At 49.9% G+C, this 23340-nt stretch overlaps 10 non-coding genes across 10 annotated transcripts; all 10 read right to left on the bottom strand.

The window, feature by feature from the left end:
- Window positions 1–3975: 3975 nt before the first annotated feature.
- TRNAG-UCC (transfer RNA glycine (anticodon UCC)) lies at window positions 3976–4047 on the bottom strand. The gene has a single exon. It is a non-coding gene; the product is annotated as a tRNA-Gly (tRNA).
- A 1177-nt stretch (window positions 4048–5224) lies between these two features.
- TRNAE-UUC (transfer RNA glutamic acid (anticodon UUC)) lies at window positions 5225–5295 on the bottom strand. The gene has a single exon. It is a non-coding gene; the product is annotated as a tRNA-Glu (tRNA).
- A 1174-nt stretch (window positions 5296–6469) lies between these two features.
- On the bottom strand, window positions 6470–6541 carry TRNAG-UCC (transfer RNA glycine (anticodon UCC)). The gene has a single exon. It is a non-coding gene; the product is annotated as a tRNA-Gly (tRNA).
- A 1185-nt stretch (window positions 6542–7726) lies between these two features.
- TRNAG-UCC (transfer RNA glycine (anticodon UCC)) lies at window positions 7727–7798 on the bottom strand. Its single transcript has one exon. It is a non-coding gene; the product is annotated as a tRNA-Gly (tRNA).
- A 2442-nt stretch (window positions 7799–10240) lies between these two features.
- Window positions 10241–10312, bottom strand: TRNAG-UCC (transfer RNA glycine (anticodon UCC)). Its single transcript has one exon. It is a non-coding gene; the product is annotated as a tRNA-Gly (tRNA).
- Window positions 10313–11497: 1185 nt separating this feature from the next.
- TRNAG-UCC (transfer RNA glycine (anticodon UCC)) lies at window positions 11498–11569 on the bottom strand. The gene has a single exon. It is a non-coding gene; the product is annotated as a tRNA-Gly (tRNA).
- Window positions 11570–14010: 2441 nt separating this feature from the next.
- Window positions 14011–14082, bottom strand: TRNAG-UCC (transfer RNA glycine (anticodon UCC)). The gene has a single exon. It is a non-coding gene; the product is annotated as a tRNA-Gly (tRNA).
- Window positions 14083–15267: 1185 nt separating this feature from the next.
- Window positions 15268–15339, bottom strand: TRNAG-UCC (transfer RNA glycine (anticodon UCC)). The gene has a single exon. It is a non-coding gene; the product is annotated as a tRNA-Gly (tRNA).
- Window positions 15340–17781: 2442 nt separating this feature from the next.
- On the bottom strand, window positions 17782–17853 carry TRNAG-UCC (transfer RNA glycine (anticodon UCC)). Its single transcript has one exon. It is a non-coding gene; the product is annotated as a tRNA-Gly (tRNA).
- Window positions 17854–21556: 3703 nt separating this feature from the next.
- Window positions 21557–21628, bottom strand: TRNAG-UCC (transfer RNA glycine (anticodon UCC)). Its single transcript has one exon. It is a non-coding gene; the product is annotated as a tRNA-Gly (tRNA).
- Window positions 21629–23340: the final 1712 nt, after the last annotated feature.

Below are 23340 nucleotides of genomic sequence, written 5' to 3'. Positions count from 1 at the left end.
TTAGCGCAAGAGTGGAACGAGGCAGCAAGTTCAAGGAATGACATTGCATCCAGGCACTTACAGCTCTTTGTGCCCTAATGCCATGACACAAAAACATAATTTGAAAAAAGTTAGCAGAGGATGGTTTCGATCCATCGACCTCTGGGTTATGGGTCCAGCACGCTTCCGCTGCGCCACTCTGCTGGTTGGAGAACAAAAGCTTTTCTGGGCTTTTACAGCCTACAAACCGACAACCCTAGACCCATTTTCGAGTGAAGCGGGCAGTAGGCCTTACAAAGCCAAACAACCTGCAACCACGCACTCCCATCCCATGGCCTTTTGCAGACAGGCCTCATTTCTCTAGCTCACACCCTAACTGCCAACACCCCTTCCCCTTCTCTCTCTGTCTCTCTCTCTCTGTCTCTCTCTCTCATTCTCTCTCTCTCGCAAATAGATACTTTACTTCCCAGGTGCAACAAAACAAGCCTTCTCGAGCTGGCAGATATGGGAAGGAAGGAAGGAAGGGCCAGTTTGGAAACTCAACTCAATTACCATAAATCCCCTGCTAAGGGTTATGGGAGTGAGGAATGAAGGAACTTTGCTTCAGGGAAAGGGATGCTGCTGCTTCAGCATGTGAGGAGCGCAGCCACACGTTTCACCTTCCTCAGTATGTTGGTTTACAGGATGAGAGAGATCCTGAAACCTCACTCTAATAGGCTGCGCCACTCTGCTGGTTGGAGAACAAGAGCTTTTCTGGGCTTTTACAGCCTACAAACAGACAACCCTAGACCCAGTTTCGAGTGAAGCGGGCAGTAGGCCTTACAAAGCCAAACAACCTGCAACCACGCACTCCCATCCCATGGCCTTTTGCAGACAGGCCTCATTTCTCTAGCTCACACCCTAACTGCCAACACCCCTTCCCCTTCTCTCTCTGTCTCTCTCTCTCATTCTCTCTCTCTCGCAAATAGATACTTTACTTCCCAGGTGCAACAAAACAAGCCTTCTCGAGCTGGCAGATATGGGACGGAAGGAAGGAAGGGCCAGTTTGGAAACTCAACTCAATTACCATAAATCCCCTGCTAAGGGTTATGGGAGGGAGGAATGAAGGAACTTTGCTTCAGGGAAAGGGCTGCTGCTGCTTCAGCATGTGAGGAGCGCAGCCACACGTTTCACCTTCCTCAGTATGTTGGTTTACAGGATGAGAGAGATCCTGAAACCTCACTCTAATAGGCTGAGGTGCTGTGCTCGGTGGCCTGCTGGGACCTTTGCCCGTCAGGGCAAGGCGATTAGGCCTTTGTCAGGCCTTCGTCAGGGCTTTGTCGGGGAGGGGCCAGGAGCCCTGCTCGCTTCAATCCCCTCACCGATAGACAGTTGCAGAAACTAGGATGCAAGAACCTTTCCTGGATGGGGTTTTGATTTTCACGAAAAGTGTGTCAGCTTTGCTTTCAGCATGAGTCTGATTTCCAAAAAATACATTTTGAACAATTTAAAGATTTGATCTGCGTTGGGTCAACTGCTTGGAAGGCAGCTATGCTCACCACTATACCACCAACGCCTGCCTGTCTGGGCTATGTGATGGAGCGCCCCTTAGAAATAAGAATAAGTCATTGTCTGGGAATGAAAAAAGCTTGCGTTTGACGCAGAAGCAGTTCGCATCATGAGGTCTTGCCGGTCAGCCCAACATTTCCCCGGGACCCCTTAATAAAGGAGCTCGGTTTTAAGTTTGGTTTGATTGAACAGTACATTTTGTTGGCTGGGCTGGGACCCTCTCCTATTTAGCGCAAGAGTGGAACGAGGCAGCAAGTTCAAGGAATGACATTGCATCCAGGCACTTACAGCTCTTTGTGCCCTAATGCCATGACACAAAAACATAATTTGAAAAAACTTAGCAGAGGATGGTTTCGATCCATCGACCTCTGGGTTATGGGCCCAGCACGCTTCCGCTGCGCCACTCTGCTGGTTGGAGAACAAGAGCTTTTCTGGGCTTTTACAGCCTACAAACCGACAACCCTAGACCCAGTTTCGAGTGAAGCGGGCAGTAGGCCTTACAAAGCCAAACAACCTGCAACCACGCACTCCCATCCCATGGCCTTTTGCAGACAGGCCTCATTTCTCTAGCTCACACCCTAACTGCCAACACCCCTTCCCCTTCTCTCTCTGTCTCTCTCTCTCTGTCTCTCTCTCTCATTCTCTCTCTCTCGCAAATAGATACTTTACTTCCCAGGTGCAACAAAACAAGCCTTCTCGAGCTGGCAGATATGGGAAGGAAGGAAGGAAGGGCCAGTTTGGAAACTCAACTCAATTACCATAAATCCCCTGCTAAGGGTTATGGGAGGGAGGAATGAAGGAACTTTGCTTCAGGGAAAGGGCTGCTGCTGCTTCAGCATGTGAGGAGCGCAGCCACACGTTTCACCTTCCTCAGTATGTTGGTTTACAGGATGAGAGAGATCCTGAAACCTCACTCTAATAGGCTGAGGTGCTGTGCTCGGTGGCCTGCTGGGACCTTTGCCCGTCAGGGCAAGGCGATTAGGCCTTTGTCAGGCCTTCGTCAGGGCTTTGTCGGGGAGGGGCCAGGAGCCCTGCTCGCTTCAATCCCCTCACCGATAGACAGTTGCAGAAACTAGGATGCAAGAACCTTTCCTGGATGGGGTTTTGATTTTCACGAAAAGTGTGTCAGCTTTGCTTTCAGCATGAGTCTGATTTCCAAAAAATGCATTTTGAACAATTTAAAGATTTGATCTGCTTTGGCCGGAATCGAACCCGGGTCAACTGCTTGGAAGGCAGCTATGCTCACCACTATACCACCAACGCCTGCCTGTCTGGGCTATGTGATGGAGCTCCCCTTAGAAATAAGAATGAGTCATTGGCTGGGAATGAAAAAAGCTTGCGTTTGACGCAGAAGCAGTTCGCATCATGAGGTCTTGCCGGTCAGCCCAACATTTCCCCGGGACCCCTTAAAAAAGGAGCTTGGTTTTAAGTTTGGTTTGATTGAACAGTACATTTTGTTGGCTGGGCTGGGACCCTCTCCTATTTAGCGCAAGAGTGGAACGAGGCAGCAAGTTCAAGGAATGACATTGCATCCAGGCACTTACAGCTCTTTGTGCCCTAATGCCATGACACAAAAACATAATTTGAAAAAAGTTAGCAGAGGATGGTTTCGATCCATCGACCTCTGGGTTATGGGCCCAGCACGCTTCCGCTGCGCCACTCTGCTGGTTGGAGAACAAGAGCTTTTCTGGGCTTTTACAGCCTACAAACCGACAACCCTAGACCCAGTTTCGAGTGAAGCGGGCAGTAGGCCTTACAAAGCCAAACAACCTGCAACCACGCACTCCCATCCCATGGCCTTTTGCAGACAGGCCTCATTTCTCTAGCTCACACCCTAACTGCCAACACCCCTTCCCCTTCTCTCTCTGTCTCTCTCTCTCTGTCTCTCTCTCTCGTTCTCTCTCTCTCGCAAATAGATACTTTACTTCCCAGGTGCAACAAAACAAGCCTTCTCGAGCTGGCAGATATGGGAAGGAAGGAAGGAAGGGCCAGTTTGGAAACTCAACTCAATTACCATAAATCCCCTGCTAAGGGTTATGGGAGGGAGGAATGAAGGAACTTTGCTTCAGGGAAAGGGCTGCTGCTGCTTCAGCATGTGAGGAGCGCAGCCACACGTTTCACCTTCTTCAGTATGTTGGTTTACAGGATGAGAGAGATCCTGAAACCTCACTCTAATAGGCTGAGGTGCTGTGCTCGGTGGCCTGCTGGGACCAAGGCCCGTCAGGGCAAGGCGAATAGGCCTTTGTCAGGCCTTCGTCAGGGCTTTGTCGGGGAGGGGCCAGGAGCCCTGCTCGCTTCAATCCCCTCACCGATAGACAGTTGCAGAAACTAGGATGCAAGAACCTTTCCTGGATGGGGTTTTGATTTTCACGAAAAGTGTGTCAGCTTTGCTTTCAGCATGAGTCTGATTTCCAAAAAATGCATTTTGAACAATTTAAAGATTTGATCTGCGTTGGCCGGGAATCGAACCCGGGTCAACTGCTTGGAAGGCAGCTATGCTCACCACTATACCACCAACGCCTGCCTGTCTGGGCTATCTGATGGAGCGGCCTTTAGAAATAAGAATAAGTCATTGGCTGGGAATGAAAAAAGCTTGCGTTTGACGCAGAAGCAGTTCGCATCATGAGGTCTTGCCGGTCAGCCCAACATTTCCCCGGGACCCCTTAAAAAAGGAGCTTGGTTTTAAGTTTGGTTTGATTGAACAGTGCATTTTGTTGGCTGGGCTGGGACCCTCTCCTATTTAGCGCAAGAGTGGAACGAGGCAGCAAGTTCAAGGAATGACATTGCATCCAGGCACTTACAGCTCTTTGTGCCCTAATGCCATGACACAAAAACATAATTTGAAAAAAGTTAGCAGAGGATGGTTTCGATCCATCGACCTCTGGGTTATGGGCCCAGCACGCTTCCGCTGCGCCACTCTGCTGGTTGGAGAACAAAAGCTTTTCTGGGCTTTTACAGCCTACAAACCGACAACCCTAGACCCATTTTCGAGTGAAGCGGGCAGTAGGCCTTACAAAGCCAAACAACCTGCAACCACGCACTCCCATCCCATGGCCTTTTGCAGACAGGCCTCATTTCTCTAGCTCACACCCTAACTGCCAACACCCCTTCCCCTTCTCTCTCTGTCTCTCTCTCTCTGTCTCTCTCTCTCATTCTCTCTCTCTCGCAAATAGATACTTTACTTCCCAGGTGCAACAAAACAAGCCTTCTCGAGCTGGCAGATATGGGAAGGAAGGAAGGAAGGGCCAGTTTGGAAACTCAACTCAATTACCATAAATCCCCTGCTAAGGGTTATGGGAGTGAGGAATGAAGGAACTTTGCTTCAGGGAAAGGGCTGCTGCTGCTTCAGCATGTGAGGAGCGCAGCCACACGTTTCACCTTCCTCAGTATGTTGGTTTACAGGATGAGAGAGATCCTGAAACCTCACTCTAATAGGCTGAGGTGCTGTGCTCGGTGGCCTGCTGGGACCGTTGCCCGTCAGGGCAAGGCGAATAGGCCTTTGTCAGGCCTTCGTCAGGGCTTTGTCGGGGAGGGGCCAGGAGCCCTGCTCGCTTCAATCCCCTCACCGATAGACAGTTGCAGAAACTAGGATGCAAGAACCTTTCCTGGATGGGGTTTTGATTTTCACGAAAAGTGTGTCAGCTTTGCTTTCAGCATGAGTCTGATTTCCAAAAAATTCATTTTGAACAATTTGATCTGCGTTGGCCGGGAATCGAACCGGGTCAACTGCTTGAAAGGCAGCTATGCTCACCACTATACCACCAACGCCTGCCTGTCTGGGCTATCTGATGGAGCGCCCCTTAGAAATAAGAATAAGTCATTGGCTGGGAATGAAAAAAGCTTGCGTTTGACGCAGAAGCAGTTCGCATCATGAGGTCTTGCCGGTCAGCCCAACATTTCCCCGGGACCCCTTAAAAAAGGAGCTTGGTTTTAAGTTTGGTTTGATTGAACAGTACATTTTGTTGGCTGGGCTGGGACCCTCTCCTATTTAGCGCAAGAGTGGAACGAGGCAGCAAGTTCAAAGAATGACATTGCATCCAGGCACTTACAGCTCTTTGTGCCCTAATGCCATGACACAAAAACATATTTTGAAAAAACTTAGCAGAGGATGGTTTCGATCCATCGACCTCTGGGTTATGGGCCCAGCACGCTTCTGCTGCGCCACTCTGCTGGTTGGAGAACAAGAGCTTTTCTGGGCTTTTACAGCCTACAAACCGACAACCCTAGACCCAGTTTCGAGTGAAGCGGGCAGTAGGCCTTACAAAGCCAAACAACCTGCAACCACGCACTCCCTTCCCATGGCCTTTTGCAGACAGGCCTCATTTCTCTAGCTCACACCCTAACTGCCAACACCCCTTCCCCTTCTCTCTCTGTCTCTCTCTCTCTGTCTCTCTCTCTCATTCTCTCTCTCTCGCAAATAGATACTTTACTTCCCAGGTGCAACAAAACAAGCCTTCTCGAGCTGGCAGATATGGGAAGGAAGGAAGGAAGGGCCAGTTTGGAAACTCAACTCAATTACCATAAATCCCCTGCTAAGGGTTATGGGAGGGAGGAATGAAGGAACTTTGCTTCAGGGAAAGGGCTGCTGCTGCTTCAGCATGTGAGGAGCGCAGCCACACGTTTCACCTTCCTCAGTATGTTGGTTTACAGGATGAGAGAGATCCTGAAACCTCACTCTAATAGGCTGAGGTGCTGTGCTCGGTGGCCTGCTGGGACCTTTGCACGTCAGGGCAAGGCGAATAGGCCTTTGTCAGGGCTTTGTCGGGGAGGGGCCAGGATCCCTGCTCGCTTCAATCCCCTCACCGATAGACAGTTGCAGAAACTAGGATGCAAGAACCTTTCCTGGATGGGGTTTTGATTTTCGCGAAAAGTGTGTCAGCTTTGCTTTCAGCATGAGTCTGATTTCCCAAAAATGCATTTTGAACAATTTAAAGATTTGATCTGCGTTGGCCGGGAATCGAACCCGGGTCAACTGCTTGGAAGGCAGCTATGCTCACCACTATACCACCAACGCCTGCCTGTCTGGGCTATCTGATGGAGCGCCCCTTAGAAATAAGAATAAGTCATTGGCTGGGAATGAAAAAAGCTTGCGTTTGACGCAGAAGCAGTTCGCATCATGAGGTCTTGCCGGTCAGCCCAACATTTCCCCGGGACCCCTTAAAAAAGGAGCTTGGTTTTAAGTTTGGTTTGTTTGAACAGTACATTTTGTTGGCTGGGCTGGGACCCTCTCCTATTTAGCGCAAGAGTGGAACGAGGCAGCAAGTTCAAGGAATGACCTTGCATCCAGGCACTTACAGCTCTTTGTGCCCTAATGCCATGACACAAAAACATAATTTGAAAAAAGTTAGCAGAGGATGGTTTCGATCCATCGACCTCTGGGTTATGGGCCCAGCACGCTTCCGCTGCGCCACTCTGCTGGTTGGAGAACAAGAGCTTTTCTGGGCTTTTACAGCCTACAAACCGACAACCCTAGACCCAGTTTCGAGTGAAGCGGGCAGTAGGCCTTACAAAGCCAAACAACCTGCAACCACGCACTCCCATCCCATGGCCTTTTGCAGACAGGCCTCATTTCTCTAGCTCACACCCTAACTGCCAACACCCCTTCCCCTTCTCTCTCTGTCTCTCTCTCTCTGTCTCTCTCTCTCATTCTCTCTCTCTCGCAAATAGATACTTTACTTCCCAGGTGCAACAAAACAAGCCTTCTCGAGCTGGCAGATATGGGAAGGAAGGAAGGAAGGGCCAGTTTGGAAACTCAACTCAATTACCATAAATCCCCTGCTAAGGGTTATGGGAGGGAGGAATGAAGGAACTTTGCTTCAGGGAAAGGGCTGCTGCTGCTTCAGCATGTGAGGAGCGCAGCCACACGTTTCACCTTCTTCAGTATGTTGGTTTACAGGATGAGAGAGATCCTGAAACCTCACTCTAATAGGCTGAGGTGCTGTGCTCGGTGGCCTGCTGGGACCAAGGCCCGTCAGGGCAAGGCGAATAGGCCTTTGTCAGGCCTTCGTCAGGGCTTTGTCGGGGAGGGGCCAGGAGCCCTGCTCGCTTCAATCCCCTCACCGATAGACAGTTGCAGAAACTAGGATGCAAGAACCTTTCCTGGATGGGGTTTTGATTTTCACGAAAAGTGTGTCAGCTTTGCTTTCAGCATGAGTCTGATTTCCAAAAAATGCATTTTGAACAATTTAAAGATTTGATCTGCGTTGGCCGGGAATCGAACCCGGGTCAACTGCTTGGAAGGCAGCTATGCTCACCACTATACCACCAACGCCTGCCTGTCTGGGCTATCTGATGGAGCGGCCCTTAGAAATAAGAATAAGTCATTGGCTGGGAATGAAAAAAGCTTGCGTTTGACGCAGAAGCAGTTCGCATCATGAGGTCTTGCCGGTCAGCCCAACATTTCCCCGGGACCCCTTAAAAAAGGAGCTTGGTTTTAAGTTTGGTTTGATTGAACAGTACATTTTGTTGGCTGGGCTGGGACCCTCTCCTATTTAGCGCAAGAGTGGAACGAGGCAGCAAGTTCAAGGAATGACATTGCATCCAGGCACTTACAGCTCTTTGTGCCCTAATGCCATGACACAAAAACATAATTTGAAAAAAGTTAGCAGAGGATGGTTTCGATCCATCGACCTCTGGGTTATGGGCCCAGCACGCTTCCGCTGCGCCACTCTGCTGGTTGGAGAACAAGAGCTTTTCTGGGCTTTTACAGCCTACAAACCGACAACCCTAGACCCAGTTTCGAGTGAAGCGGGCAGTAGGCCTTACAAAGCCAAACAACATGCAACCACGCACTCCCATCCCATGGCCTTTTGCAGACAGGCCTCATTTCTCTAGCTCACACCCTAACTGCCAACACCCCTTCCCCTTCTCTCTCTGTCTCTCTCTCTCTGTCTCTCTCTCTCATTCTCTCTCTCTCGCAAATAGATACTTTACTTCCCAGGTGCAACAAAACAAGCCTTCTCGAGCTGGCAGATATGGGAAGGAAGGAAGGAAGGGCCAGTTTGGAAACTCAACTCAATTACCATAAATCCCCTGCTAAGGGTTATGGGAGGGAGGAATGAAGGAACTTTGCTTCAGGGAAAGGGCTGCTGCTGCTTCAGCATGTGAGGAGCGCAGCCACACGTTTCACCTTCTTCAGTATGTTGGTTTACAGGATGAGAGAGATCCTGAAACCTCACTCTAATAGGCTGAGGTGCTGTGCTCGGTGGCCTGCTGGGACCAAGGCCCGTCAGGGCAAGGCGAATAGGCCTTTGTCAGGCCTTCGTCAGGGCTTTGTCGGGGAGGGGCCAGGAGCCCTGCTCGCTTCAATCCCCTCACCGATAGACAGTTGCAGAAACTAGGATGCAAGAACCTTTCCTGGATGGGGTTTTGATTTTCACGAAAAGTGTGTCAGCTTTGCTTTCAGCATGAGTCTGATTTCCAAAAAATGCATTTTGAACAATTTAAAGATTTGATCTGCGTTGGCCGGGAATTGAACCCGGGTCAACTGCTTGGAAGGCAGCTATGCTCACCACTATACCACCAACGCCTGCCTGTCTGGGCTATCTGATGGAGCGGCCTTTAGAAATAAGAATAAGTCATTGGCTGGGAATGAAAAAAGCTTGCGTTTGACGCAGAAGCAGTTCGCATCATGAGGTCTTGCCGGTCAGCCCAACATTTCCCCGGGACCCCTTAAAAAAGGAGCTTGGTTTTAAGTTTGGTTTGATTGAACAGTGCATTTTGTTGGCTGGGCTGGGACCCTCTCCTATTTAGCGCAAGAGTGGAACGAGGCAGCAAGTTCAAGGAATGACATTGCATCCAGGCACTTACAGCTCTTTGTGCCCTAATGCCATGACACAAAAACATAATTTGAAAAAAGTTAGCAGAGGATGGTTTCGATCCATCGACCTCTGGGTTATGGGCCCAGCACGCTTCCGCTGCGCCACTCTGCTGGTTGGAGAACAAAAGCTTTTCTGGGCTTTTACAGCCTACAAACCGACAACCCTAGACCCATTTTCGAGTGAAGCGGGCAGTAGGCCTTACAAAGCCAAACAACCTGCAACCACGCACTCCCATCCCATGGCCTTTTGCAGACAGGCCTCATTTCTCTAGCTCACACCCTAACTGCCAACACCCCTTCCCCTTCTCTCTCTGTCTCTCTCTCTCTGTCTCTCTCTCTCATTCTCTCTCTCTCGCAAATAGATACTTTACTTCCCAGGTGCAACAAAACAAGCCTTCTCGAGCTGGCAGATATGGGAAGGAAGGAAGGAAGGGCCAGTTTGGAAACTCAACTCAATTACCATAAATCCCCTGCTAAGGGTTATGGGAGGGAGGAATGAAGGAACTTTGCTTCAGGGAAAGGGCTGCTGCTGCTTCAGCATGTGAGGAGCGCAGCCACACGTTTCACCTTCTTCAGTATGTTGGTTTACAGGATGAGAGAGATCCTGAAACCTCACTCTAATAGGCTGAGGTGCTGTGCTCGGTGGCCTGCTGGGACCAAGGCCCGTCAGGGCAAGGCGAATAGGCCTTTGTCAGGCCTTCGTCAGGGCTTTGTCGGGGAGGGGCCAGGAGCCCTGCTCGCTTCAATCCCCTCACCGATAGACAGTTGCAGAAACTAGGATGCAAGAACCTTTCCTGGATGGGGTTTTGATTTTCACGAAAAGTGTGTCAGCTTTGCTTTCAGCATGAGTCTGATTTCCAAAAAATGCATTTTGAACAATTTAAAGATTTGATCTGCGTTGGCCGGGAATCGAACCCGGGTCAACTGCTTGGAAGGCAGCTATGCTCACCACTATACCACCAACGCCTGCCTGTCTGGGCTATCTGATGGAGCGGCCCTTAGAAATAAGAATAAGTCATTGGCTGGGAATGAAAAAAGCTTGCGTTTGACGCAGAAGCAGTTCGCATCATGAGGTCTTGCCGGTCAGCCCAACATTTCCCCGGGACCCCTTAAAAAAGGAGCTTGGTTTTAAGTTTGGTTTGATTGAACAGTACATTTTGTTGGCTGGGCTGGGACCCTCTCCTATTTAGCGCAAGAGTGGAACGAGGCAGCAAGTTCAAGGAATGACATTGCATCCAGGCACTTACAGCTCTTTGTGCCCTAATGCCATGACACAAAAACATAATTTGAAAAAAGTTAGCAGAGGATGGTTTCGATCCATCGACCTCTGGGTTATGGGCCCAGCACGCTTCCGCTGCGCCACTCTGCTGGTTGGAGAACAAGAGCTTTTCTGGGCTTTTACAGCCTACAAACCGACAACCCTAGACCCAGTTTCGAGTGAAGCGGGCAGTAGGCCTTACAAAGCCAAACAACCTGCAACCACGCACTCCCATCCCATGGCCTTTTGCAGACAGGCCTCATTTCTCTAGCTCACACCCTAACTGCCAACACCCCTTCCCCTTCTCTCTCTGTCTCTCTCTCTCTGTCTCTCTCTCTCATTCTCTCTCTCTCGCAAATAGATACTTTACTTCCCAGGTGCAACAAAACAAGCCTTCTCGAGCTGGCAGATATGGGAAGGAAGGAAGGAAGGGCCAGTTTGGAAACTCAACTCAATTACCATAAATCCCCTGCTAAGGGTTATGGGAGGGAGGAATGAAGGAACTTTGCTTCAGGGAAAGGGCTGCTGCTGCTTCAGCATGTGAGGAGCGCAGCCACACGTTTCACCTTCTTCAGTATGTTGGTTTACAGGATGAGAGAGATCCTGAAACCTCACTCTAATAGGCTGAGGTGCTGTGCTCGGTGGCCTGCTGGGACCAAGGCCCGTCAGGGCAAGGCGAATAGGCCTTTGTCAGGCCTTCGTCAGGGCTTTGTCGGGGAGGGGCCAGGAGCCCTGCTCGCTTCAATCCCCTCACCGATAGACAGTTGCAGAAACTAGGATGCAAGAACCTTTCCTGGATGGGGTTTTGATTTTCACGAAAAGTGTGTCAGCTTTGCTTTCAGCATGAGTCTGATTTCCAAAAAATGCATTTTGAACAATTTAAAGATTTGATCTGCGTTGGCCGGGAATCGAACCCGGGTCAACTGCTTGGAAGGCAGCTATGCTCACCACTATACCACCAACGCCTGCCTGTCTGGGCTATCTGATGGAGCGGCCTTTAGAAATAAGAATAAGTCATTGGCTGGGAATGAAAAAAGCTTGCGTTTGACGCAGAAGCAGTTCGCATCATGAGGTCTTGCCGGTCAGCCCAACATTTCCCCGGGACCCCTTAAAAAAGGAGCTTGGTTTTAAGTTTGGTTTGATTGAACAGTGCATTTTGTTGGCTGGGCTGGGACCCTCTCCTATTTAGCGCAAGAGTGGAACGAGGCAGCAAGTTCAAGGAATGACATTGCATCCAGGCACTTACAGCTCTTTGTGCCCTAATGCCATGACACAAAAACATAATTTGAAAAAAGTTAGCAGAGGATGGTTTCGATCCATCGACCTCTGGGTTATGGGCCCAGCACGCTTCCGCTGCGCCACTCTGCTGGTTGGAGAACAAAAGCTTTTCTGGGCTTTTACAGCCTACAAACCGACAACCCTAGACCCATTTTCGAGTGAAGCGGGCAGTAGGCCTTACAAAGCCAAACAACCTGCAACCACGCACTCCCATCCCATGGCCTTTTGCAGACAGGCCTCATTTCTCTAGCTCACACCCTAACTGCCAACACCCCTTCCCCTTCTCTCTCTGTCTCTCTCTCTCTGTCTCTCTCTCTCATTCTCTCTCTCTCGCAAATAGATACTTTACTTCCCAGGTGCAACAAAACAAGCCTTCTCGAGCTGGCAGATATGGGAAGGAAGGAAGGAAGGGCCAGTTTGGAAACTCAACTCAATTACCATAAATCCCCTGCTAAGGGTTATGGGAGGGAGGAATGAAGGAACTTTGCTTCAGGGAAAGGGCTGCTGCTGCTTCAGCATGTGAGGAGCGCAGCCACACGTTTCACCTTCTTCAGTATGTTGGTTTACAGGATGAGAGAGATCCTGAAACCTCACTCTAATAGGCTGAGGTGCTGTGCTCGGTGGCCTGCTGGGACCAAGGCCCGTCAGTGCAAGGCGAATAGGCCTTTGTCAGGCCTTCGTCAGGGCTTTGTCGGGGAGGGGCCAGGAGCCCTGCTCGCTTCAATCCCCTCACCGATAGACAGTTGCAGAAACTAGGATGCAAGAACCTTTCCTGGATGGGGTTTTGATTTTCACGAAAAGTGTGTCAGCTTTGCTTTCAGCATGAGTCTGATTTCCAAAAAATGCATTTTGAACAATTGAAAGATTTGATCTGCGTTGGCCGGAATCGAACCCGGGTCAACTGCTTGGAAGGCAGCTATGCTCACCACTATACCACCAACGCCTGCCTGTCTGGGCTATCTGATGGAGCGGCCTTTAGAAATAAGAATAAGTCATTGGCTGGGAATGAAAAAAGCTTGCGTTTGACGCAGAAGCAGTTCGCATCATGAGGTCTTGCCGGTCAGCCCAACATTTCCCCGGGACCCCTTAAAAAAGGAGCTTGGTTTTAAGTTTGGTTTGATTGAACAGTGCATTTTGTTGGCTGGGCTGGGACCCTCTCCTATTTAGCGCAAGAGTGGAACGAGGCAGCAAGTTCAAGGAATGACATTGCATCCAGGCACTTACAGCTCTTTGTGCCCTAATGCCATGACACAAAAACATAATTTGAAAAAAGTTAGCAGAGGATGGTTTCGATCCATCGACCTCTGGGTTATGGGCCCAGCACGCTTCCGCTGCGCCACTCTGCTGGTTGGAGAACAAAAGCTTTTCTGGGCTTTTACAGCCTACAAACCGACAACCCTAGACCCATTTTCGAGTGAAGCGGGCAGTAGGCCTTACAAAGCCAAACAACCTGCAACCACGCACTCCCATCCCATGGCCTTTTGCAGACAGGCCTCATTTCTCTAGCTCACACCCTAACTGCCAACACCCCTTCCCCTTCTCTCTCTGTCTCTCTCTCTCTGTCTCTCTCTCTCATTCTCTCTCTCTCGCAAATAGATACTTTACTTCCCAGGTGCAACAAAACAAGCCTTCTCGAGCTGGCAGATATGGGAAGGAAGGAAGGAAGGGCCAGTTTGGAAACTCAACTCAATTACCATAAATCCCCTGCTAAGGGTTATGGGAGGGAGGAATGAAGGAACTTTGCTTCAGGGAAAGGGCTGCTGCTGCTTCAGCATGTGAGGAGCGCAGCCACACGTTTCACCTTCTTCAGTATGTTGGTTTACAGGATGAGAGAGATCCTGAAACCTCACTCTAATAGGCTGAGGTGCTGTGCTCGGTGGCCTGCTGGGACCAAGGCCCGTCAGGGCAAGGCGAATAGGCCTTTGTCAGGCCTTCGTCAGGGCTTTGTCGGGGAGGGGCCAGGAGCCCTGCTCGCTTCAATCCCCTCACCGATAGACAGTTGCAGAAACTAGGATGCAAGAACCTTTCCTGGATGGGGTTTTGATTTTCACGAAAAGTGTGTCAGCTTTGCTTTCAGCATGAGTCTGATTTCCAAAAAATGCATTTTGAACAATTTAAAGATTTGATCTGCGTTGGCCGGGAATCGAACCCGGGTCAACTGCTTGGAAGGCAGCTATGCTCACCACTATACCACCAACGCCTGCCTGTCTGGGCTATCTGATGGAGCGGCCTTTAGAAATAAGAATAAATCATTGGCTGGGAATGAAAAAAGCTTGCGTTTGACGCAGAAGCAGTTCGCATCATGAGGTCTTGCCGGTCAGCCCAACATTTCCCCGGGACCCCTTAAAAAAGGAGCTTGGTTTTAAGTTTGGTTTGATTGAACAGTGCATTTTGTTGGCTGGGCTGGGACCCTCTCCTATTTAGCGCAAGAGTGGAACGAGGCAGCAAGTTCAAGGAATGACATTGCATCCAGGCACTTACAGCTCTTTGTGCCCTAATGCCATGACACAAAAACATAATTTGAAAAAAGTTAGCAGAGGATGGTTTCGATCCATCGACCTCTGGGTTATGGGCCCAGCACACTTCCGCTGCGCCACTCTGCTGGTTGGAGAACAAAAGCTTTTCTGGGCTTTTACAGCCTACAAACCGACAACCCTAGACCCATTTTCGAGTGAAGCGGGCAGTAGGCCTTACAAAGCCAAACAACCTGCAACCACGCACTCCCATCCCATGGCCTTTTGCAGACAGGCCTCATTTCTCTAGCTCACACCCTAACTGCCAACACCCCTTCCCCTTCTCTCTCTGTCTCTCTCTCTCTGTCTCTCTCTCTCATTCTCTCTCTCTCGCAAATAGATACTTTACTTCCCAGGTGCAACAAAACAAGCCTTCTCGAGCTGGCAGATATGGGAAGGAAGGAAGGAAGGGCCAGTTTGGAAACTCAACTCAATTACCATAAATCCCCTGCTAAGGGTTATGGGAGGGAGGAATGAAGGAACTTTGCTTCAGGGAAAGGGCTGCTGCTGCTTCAGCATGTGAGGAGCGCAGCCACACGTTTCACCTTCTTCAGTATGTTGGTTTACAGGATGAGAGAGATCCTGAAACCTCACTCTAATAGGCTGAGGTGCTGTGCTCGGTGGCCTGCTGGGACCAAGGCCCGTCAGGGCAAGGCGAATAGGCCTTTGTCAGGCCTTCGTCAGGGCATTGTCGGGGAGGGGTCAGGAGCCCTGCTCGCTTCAATCCCCTCACCGATAGACAGTTGCAGAAACTAGGATGCAAGAACCTTTCCTGGATGGGGTTTTGATTTTCACGAAAAGTGTGTCAGCTTTGCTTTCAGCATGAGTCTGATTTCCAAAAAATGCATTTTGAACAATTTAAAGATTTGATCTGCGTTGGCCGGGAATCGAACCCGGGTCAACTGCTTGGAAGGCAGCTATGCTCACCACTATACCACCAACGCCTGCCTGTCTGGGCTATCTGATGGAGCGGCCTTTAGAAATAAGAATAAGTCATTGGCTGGGAATGAAAAATGCTTGCGTTTGACGCAGAAGCAGTTCGCATCATGAGGTCTTGCCGGTCAGCCCAACATTTCCCCGGGACCCCTTAAAAAAGGAGCTTGGTTTTAAGTTTGGTTTGATTGAACAGTGCATTTTGTTGGCTGGGCTGGGACCCTCTCCTATTTAGCGCAAGAGTGGAACGAGGCAGCAAGTTCAAGGAATGACATTGCATCCAGGCACTTACAGCTCTTTGTGCCCTAATGCCATGACACAAAAACATAATTTGAAAAAAGTTAGCAGAGGATGGTTTCGATCCATCGACCTCTGGGTTATGGGCCCAGCACGCTTCCGCTGCGCCACTCTGCTGGTTGGAGAACAAAAGCTTTTCTGGGCTTTTACAGCCTACAAACCGACAACCCTAGACCCATTTTCGAGTGAAGCGGGCAGTAGGCCTTACAAAGCCAAACAACCTGCAACCACGCACTCCCATCCCATGGCCTTTTGCAGACAGGCCTCATTTCTCTAGCTCACACCCTAACTGCCAACACCCCTTCCCCTTCTGTCTCTGTCTCTCTCTCTCTGTCTCTCTCTCTCATTCTCTCTCTCTCGCAAATAGATACTTTACTTCCCAGGTGCAACAAAACAAGCCTTCTCGAGCTGGCAGATATGGGAAGGAAGGAAGGAAGGGCCAGTTTGGAAACTCAACTCAATTACCATAAATCCCCTGCTAAGGGTTATGGGAGGGAGGAATGAAGGAACTTTGCTTCAGGGAAAGGGCTGCTGCTGCTTCAGCATGTGAGGAGCGCAGCCACACGTTTCACCTTCTTCAGTATGTTGGTTTACAGGATGAGAGAGATCCTGAAACCTCACTCTAATAGGCTGAGGTGCTGTGCTCGGTGGCCTGCTGGGACCAAGGCCCGTCAGGGCAAGGCCAATAGGCCTTTGTCAGGCCTTCGTCAGGGCTTTGTCGGGGAGGGGCCAGGAGCCCTGCTCGCTTCAATCCCCTCACCGATAGACAGTTGCAGAAACTAGGATGCAAGAACCTTTCCTGGATGGGGTTTTGATTTTCACGAAAAGTGTGTCAGCTTTGCTTTCAGCATGAGTCTGATTTCCAAAAAATGCATTTTGAACAATTTAAAGATTTGATCTGCGTTGGCCGAGAACCGAACCCGGGTCAACTGCTTGGAAGGCAGCTATGCTCACCACTATACCACCAACGCCTGCCTGTCTGGGCTATCTGATGGAGCGGCCTTTAGAAATAAGAATAAGTCATTGGCTGGGAATGAAAAAAGCTTGCGTTTGACGCAGAAGCAGTTCGCATCATGAGGTCTTGCCGGTCAGCCCAACATTTCCCCGGGACCCCTTAAAAAAGGAGCTTGGTTTTAAGTTTGGTTTGATTGAACAGTGCATTTTGTTGGCTGGGCTGGGACCCTCTCCTATTTAGCGCAAGAGTGGAACGAGGCAGCAAGTTCAAGGAATGACATTGCATCCAGGCACTTACAGCTCTTTGTGCCCTAATGCCATGACACAAAAACATAATTTGAAAAAAGTTAGCAGAGGATGGTTTCGATCCATCGACCTCTGGGTTATGGGCCCAGCACGCTTCCGCTGCGCCACTCTGCTGGTTGGAGAACAAGAGCTTTTCTGGGCTTTTACAGCCTACAAACCGACAACCCTAGACCCATTTTCGAGTGAAGCGGGCAGTAGGCCTTACAAAGCCAAACAACCTGCAACCACGCACTCCCATCCCATGGCCTTTTGCAGACAGGCCTCATTTCTCTAGCTCACACCCTAACTGCCAACACCCCTTCCCCTTCTCTCTCTGTCTCTCTCTCTCTGTCTCTCTCTCTCATTCTCTCTCTCTCGCAAATAGATACTTTACTTCCCAGGTGCAACAAAACAAGCCTTCTCGAGCTGGCAGATATGGGAAGGAAGGAAGGAAGGGCCAGTTTGGAAACTCAACTCAATTACCATAAATCCCCTGCTAAGGGTTATGGGAGGGAGGAATGAAGGAACTTTGCTTCAGGGAAAGGGCTGCTGCTGCTTCAGCATGTGAGGAGCGCAGCCACACGTTTCACCTTCTTCAGTATGTTGGTTTACAGGATGAGAGAGATCCTGAAACCTCACTCTAATAGGCTGAGGTGCTGTGCTCGGTGGCCTGCTGGGACCAAGGCCCGTCAGGGCAAGGCGAATAGGCCTTTGTCAGGCCTTCGTCAGGGCTTTGTCGGGGAGGGGCCAGGAGCCCTGCTCGCTTCAATCCCCTCACCGATAGACAGTTGCAGAAACTAGGATGCAAGAACCTTTCCTGGATGGGGTTTTGATTTTCACGAAAAGTGTGTCAGCTTTGCTTTCAGCATGAGTCTGATTTCCAAAAAATGCATTTTGAACAATTTAAAGATTTGATCTGCGTTGGCCGGGAATCGAACCCGGGTCAACTGCTTGGAAGGCAGCTATGCTCACCACTATACCACCAACGCCTGCCTGTCTGGGCTATCTGATGGAGCGGCCTTTAGAAATAAGAATAAGTCATTGGCTGGGAATGAAAAAAGCTTGCGTTTGACGCAGAAGCAGTTCGCATCATGAGGTCTTGCCGGTCAGCCCAACATTTCCCCGGGACCCCTTAAAAAAGGAGCTTGGTTTTAAGTTTGGTTTGATTGAACAGTGCATTTTGTTGGCTGGGCTGGGACCCTCTCCTATTTAGCGCAAGAGTGGAACGAGGCAGCAAGTTCAAGGAATGACATTGCATCCAGGCACTTACAGCTCTTTGTGCCCTAATGCCATGACACAAAAACATAATTTGAAAAAAGTTAGCAGAGGATGGTTTCGATCCATCGACCTCTGGGTTATGGGCCCAGCACGCTTCCGCTGCGCCACTCTGCTGGTTGGAGAACAAAAGCTTTTCTGGGCTTTTACAGCCTACAAACCGACAACCCTAGACCCATTTTCGAGTGAAGCGGGCAGTAGGCCTTACAAAGCCAAACAACCTGCAACCACGCACTCCCATCCCATGACCTTTTGCAGACAGGCCTCATTTCTCTAGCTCACACCCTAACTGCCAACACCCCTTCCCCTTCTCTCTCTGTCTCTCTCTCTCTGTCTCTCTCTCTCATTCTCTCTCTCTCGCAAATAGATACTTTACTTCCCAGGTGCAACAAAACAAGCCTTCTCGAGCTGGCAGATATGGGAAGGAAGGAAGGAAGGGCCAGTTTGGAAACTCAACTCAATTACCATAAATCCCCTGCTAAGGGTTATGGGAGGGAGGAATGAAGGAACTTTGCTTCAGGGAAAGGGCTGCTGCTGCTTCAGCATGTGAGGAGCGCAGCCACACGTTTCACCTTCTTCAGTATGTTGGTTTACAGGATGAGAGAGATCCTGAAACCTCACTCTAATAGGCTGAGGTGCTGTGCTCGGTGGCCTGCTGGGACCAAGGCCCGTCAGGGCAAGGCGAATAGGCCTTTGTCAGGCCTTCGTCAGGGCTTTGTCGGGGAGGGGCCAGGAGCCCTGCTCGCTTCAATCCCCTCACCGATAGACAGTTGCAGAAACTAGGATGCAAGAACCTTTCCTGGATGGGGTTTTGATTTTCACGAAAAGTGTGTCAGCTTTGCTTTCAGCATGAGTCTGATTTCCAAAAAATGCATTTTGAACAATTTAAAGATTTGATCTGCGTTGGCCGGGAATCGAACCCGGGTCAACTGCTTGGAAGGCAGCTACGCTCACCACTATACCACCAACGCCTGCCTGTCTGGGCTATCTGATGGAGCGGCCTTTAGAAATAAGAATAAGTCATTGGCTGGGAATGAAAAAAGCTTGCGTTTGACGCAGAAGCAGTTCGCATCATGAGGTCTTGCCGGTCAGCCCAACATTTCCCCGGGACCCCTTAAAAAAGGAGCTTGGTTTTAAGTTTGGTTTGATTGAACAGTGCATTTTGTTGGCTGGGCTGGGACCCTCTCCTATTTAGCGCAAGAGTGGAACGAGGCAGCAAGTTCAAGGAATGACATTGCATCCAGGCACTTACAGCTCTTTGTGCCCTAATGCCATGACACAAAAACATAATTTGAAAAAAGTTAGCAGAGGATGGTTTCGATCCATCGACCTCTGGGTTATGGGCCCAGCACGCTTCCGCTGCGCCACTCTGCTGGTTGGAGAACAAAAGCTTTTCTGGGCTTTTACAGCCTACAAACCGACAACCCTAGACCCATTTTCGAGTGAAGCGGGCAGTAGGCCTTACAAAGCCAAACAACCTGCAACCACGCACTCCCATCCCATGGCCTTTTGCAGACAGGCCTCATTTCTCTAGCTCACACCCTAACTGCCAACACCCCTTCCCCTTCTCTCTCTGTCTCTCTCTCTCTGTCTCTCTCTCTCATTCTCTCTCTCTCGCAAATAGATACTTTACTTCCCAGGTGCAACAAAACAAGCCTTCTCGAGCTGGCAGATATGGGAAGGAAGGAAGGAAGGGCCAGTTTGGAAACTCAATTCAATTACCATAAATCCCCTGCTAAGGGTTATGGGAGGGAGGAATGAAGGAACTTTGCTTCAGGGAAAGGGCTGCTGCTGCTTCAGCATGTGAGGAGCGCAGCCACACGTTTCACCTTCTTCAGTATGTTGGTTTACAGGATGAGAGAGATCCTGAAACCTCACTCTAATAGGCTGAGGTGCTGTGCTCGGTGGCCTGCTGGGACCAAGGCCCGTCAGGGCAAGGCGAATAGGCCTTTGTCAGGCCTTCGTCAGGGCTTTGTCGGGGAGGGGCCAGGAGCCCTGCTCGCTTCAATCCCCTCACCGATAGACAGTTGCAGAAACTAGGATGCAAGAACCTTTCCTGGATGGGGTTTTGATTTTCACGAAAAGTGTGTCAGCTTTGCTTTCAGCATGAGTCTGATTTCCAAAAAATGCATTTTGAACAATTTAAAGATTTGATCTGCGTTGGCCGGAAATCGAACCCGGGTCAACTGCTTGGAAGGCAGCTATGCTCACCACTATACCACCAACGCCTGCCTGTCTGGGTTATCTGATGGAGCGGCCCTTAGAAATAAGAATAAGTCATTGGCTGGGAATGAAAAAAGCTTGCGTTTGACGCAGAAGCAGTTCGCATCATGAGGTCTTGCCGGTCACCCCAACATTTCCCCGGGACCCCTTAAAAAAGGAGCTTGGTTTTAAGTTTGGTTTGATTGAACAGTACATTTTGTTGGCTGGGCTGGGACCCTCTCCTATTTAGCGCAAGAGTGGAACGAGGCAGCAAGTTCAAGGAATGACATTGCATCCAGGCACTTACAGCTCTTTGTGCCCTAATGCCATGACACAAAAACATAATTTGAAAAAAGTTAGCAGAGGATGGTTTCGATCCATCGACCTCTGGGTTATGGGCCCAGCACGCTTCCGCTGCGCCACTCTGCTGGTTGGAGAACAAGAGCTTTTCTGGGCTTTTACAGCCTACAAACCGACAACCCTAGACCCAGTTTCGAGTGAAGCGGGCAGTAGGCCTTACAAAGCCAAACAACCTGCAACCACGCACTCCCATCCCATGGCCTTTTGCAGACAGGCCTCATTTCTCTAGCTCACACCCTAACTGCCAACACCCCTTCCCCTTCTCTCTCTGTCTCTCTCTCTCTGTCTCTCTCTCTCATTCTCTCTCTCTCGCAAATAGATACTTTACTTCCCAGGTGCAACAAAACAAGCCTTCTCGAGCTGGCAGATATGGGAAGGAAGGAAGGAAGGAAGGGCCAGTTTGGAAACTCAACTCAATTACCATAAATCCCCTGCTAAGGGTTATGGGAGGGAGGAATGAAGGAACTTTGCTTCAGGGAAAGGGCTGCTGCTGCTTCAGCATGTGAGGAGCGCAGCCACACGTTTCACCTTCTTCAGTATGTTGGTTTACAGGATGAGAGAGATCCTGAAACCTCACTCTAATAGGCTGAGGTGCTGTGCTCGGTGGCCTGCTGGGACCAAGGCCCGTCAGGGCAAGGCGAATAGGCCTTTGTCAGGCCTTCGTCAGGGCTTTGTCGGGGAGGGGCCAGGAGCCCTGCTCGCTTCAATCCCCTCACCGATAGACAGTTGCAGAAACTAGGATGCAAGAACCTTTCCTGGATGGGGTTTTGATTTTCACGAAAAGTGTGTCAGCTTTGCTTTCAGCATGAGTCTGATTTCCAAAAAATGCATTTTGAACAATTTAAAGATTTGATCTGCGTTGGCCGGGAATCGAACCCGGGTCAACTGCTTGGAAGGCAGCTATGCTCACCACTATACCACCAACGCCTGCCTGTCTGGGCTATCTGATGGAGCGGCCCTTAGAAATAAGAATAAGTCATTGGCTGGGAATGAAAAAAGCTTGCGTTTGACGCAGAAGCAGTTCGCATCATGAGGTCTTGCCGGTCAGCCCAACATTTCCCCGGGACCCCTTAAAAAAGGAGCTTGGTTTTAAGTTTGGTTTGATTGAACAGTGCATTTTGTTGGCTGGGCTGGGACCCTCTCCTATTTAGCGCAAGAGTGGAACGAGGCAGCAAGTTCAAGGAATGACATTGCATCCAGGCACTTACAGCTCTTTGTGCCCTAATGCCATGACACAAAAACATAATTTGAAAAAAGTTAGCAGAGGATGGTTTCGATCCATCGACCTCTGGGTTATGGGCCCAGCACGCTTCCGCTGCGCCACTCTGATGGTTGGAGAACAAAAGCTTTTCTGGGCTTTTACAGCCTACAAACCGACAACCCTAGACCCATTTTCGAGTGAAGCGGGCAGTAGGCCTTACAAAGCCAAACAACCTGCAACCACGCACTCCCATCCCATGGCCTTTTGCAGACAGGCCTCATTTCTCTAGCTCACACCCTAACTGCCAACACCCCTTCCCCTTCTCTCTCTGTCTCTCTCTCTCTGTCTCTCTCTCTCATTCTCTCTCTCTCGCAAATAGATACTTTACTTCCCAGGTGCAACAAAACAAGCCTTCTCGAGCTGGCAGATATGGGAAGGAAGGAAGGAAGGGCCAGTTTGGAAACTCAACTCAATTACCATAAATCCCCTGCTAAGGGTTATGGGAGGGAGGAATGAAGGAACTTTGCTTCAGGGAAAGGGCTGCTGCTGCTTCAGCATGTGAGGAGCGCAGCCACACGTTTCACCTTCTTCAGTATGTTGGTTTACAGGATGAGAGAGATCCTGAAACCTCACTCTAATAGGCTGAGGTGCTGTGCTCGGTGGCCTGCTGGGACCAAGGCCCGTCAGGGCAAGGCGAATAGGCCTTTGTCAGGCCTTCGTCAGGGCTTTGTCGGGGAGGGGCCAGGAGCCCTGCTCGCTTCAATCCCCTCACCGATAGACAGTTGCAGAAACTAGGATGCAAGAACCTTTCCTGGATGGGGTTTTGATTTTCACGAAAAGTGTGTCAGCTTTGCTTTCAGCATGAGTCTGATTTCCAAAAAATGCATTTTGAACAATTTAAAGATTTGATCTGCGTTGGCCGGGAATGGAACCCGGGTCAACTGCTTGGAAGGCAGCTATGCTCACCACTATACCACCAACGCCTGCCTGTCTGGGCTATCTGATGGAGCGGCCCTTAGAAATAAGAATAAGTCATTGGCTGGGAATGAAAAAAGCTTGCGTTTGACGCAGAAGCAGTTCGCATCATGAGGTCTTGCCGGTCAGCCCAACATTTCCCCGGGACCCCTTAAAAAAGGAGCTTGGTTTTAAGTTTGGTTTGATTGAACAGTACATTTTGTTGGCTGGGCTGGGACCCTCTCCTATTTAGCGCAAGAGTGGAACGAGGCAGCAAGTTCAAGGAATGACATTGCATCCAGGCACTTACAGCTCTTTGTGCCCTAATGCCATGACACAAAAACATAATTTGAAAAAAGTTAGCAGAGGATGGTTTCGATCCATCGACCTCTGGGTTATGGGCCCAGCACGCTTCCGCTGCGCCACTCTGCTGGTTGGAGAACAAAAGCTTTTCTGGGCTTTTACAGCCTACAAACCGACAACC

This window comes from Ambystoma mexicanum, chromosome 6q (genome assembly GCF_040938575.1).
Source record: "Ambystoma mexicanum isolate Mex_15411 chromosome 6q, UKY_AmexF1_1, whole genome shotgun sequence".
In the NCBI taxonomy this organism is placed as follows: Eukaryota; Metazoa; Chordata; class Amphibia; order Caudata; family Ambystomatidae; genus Ambystoma; species Ambystoma mexicanum.
The sequence above is the reverse complement of the archived record's forward strand: the minus strand, read 5'-3'. Positions and strand labels throughout refer to the sequence as shown.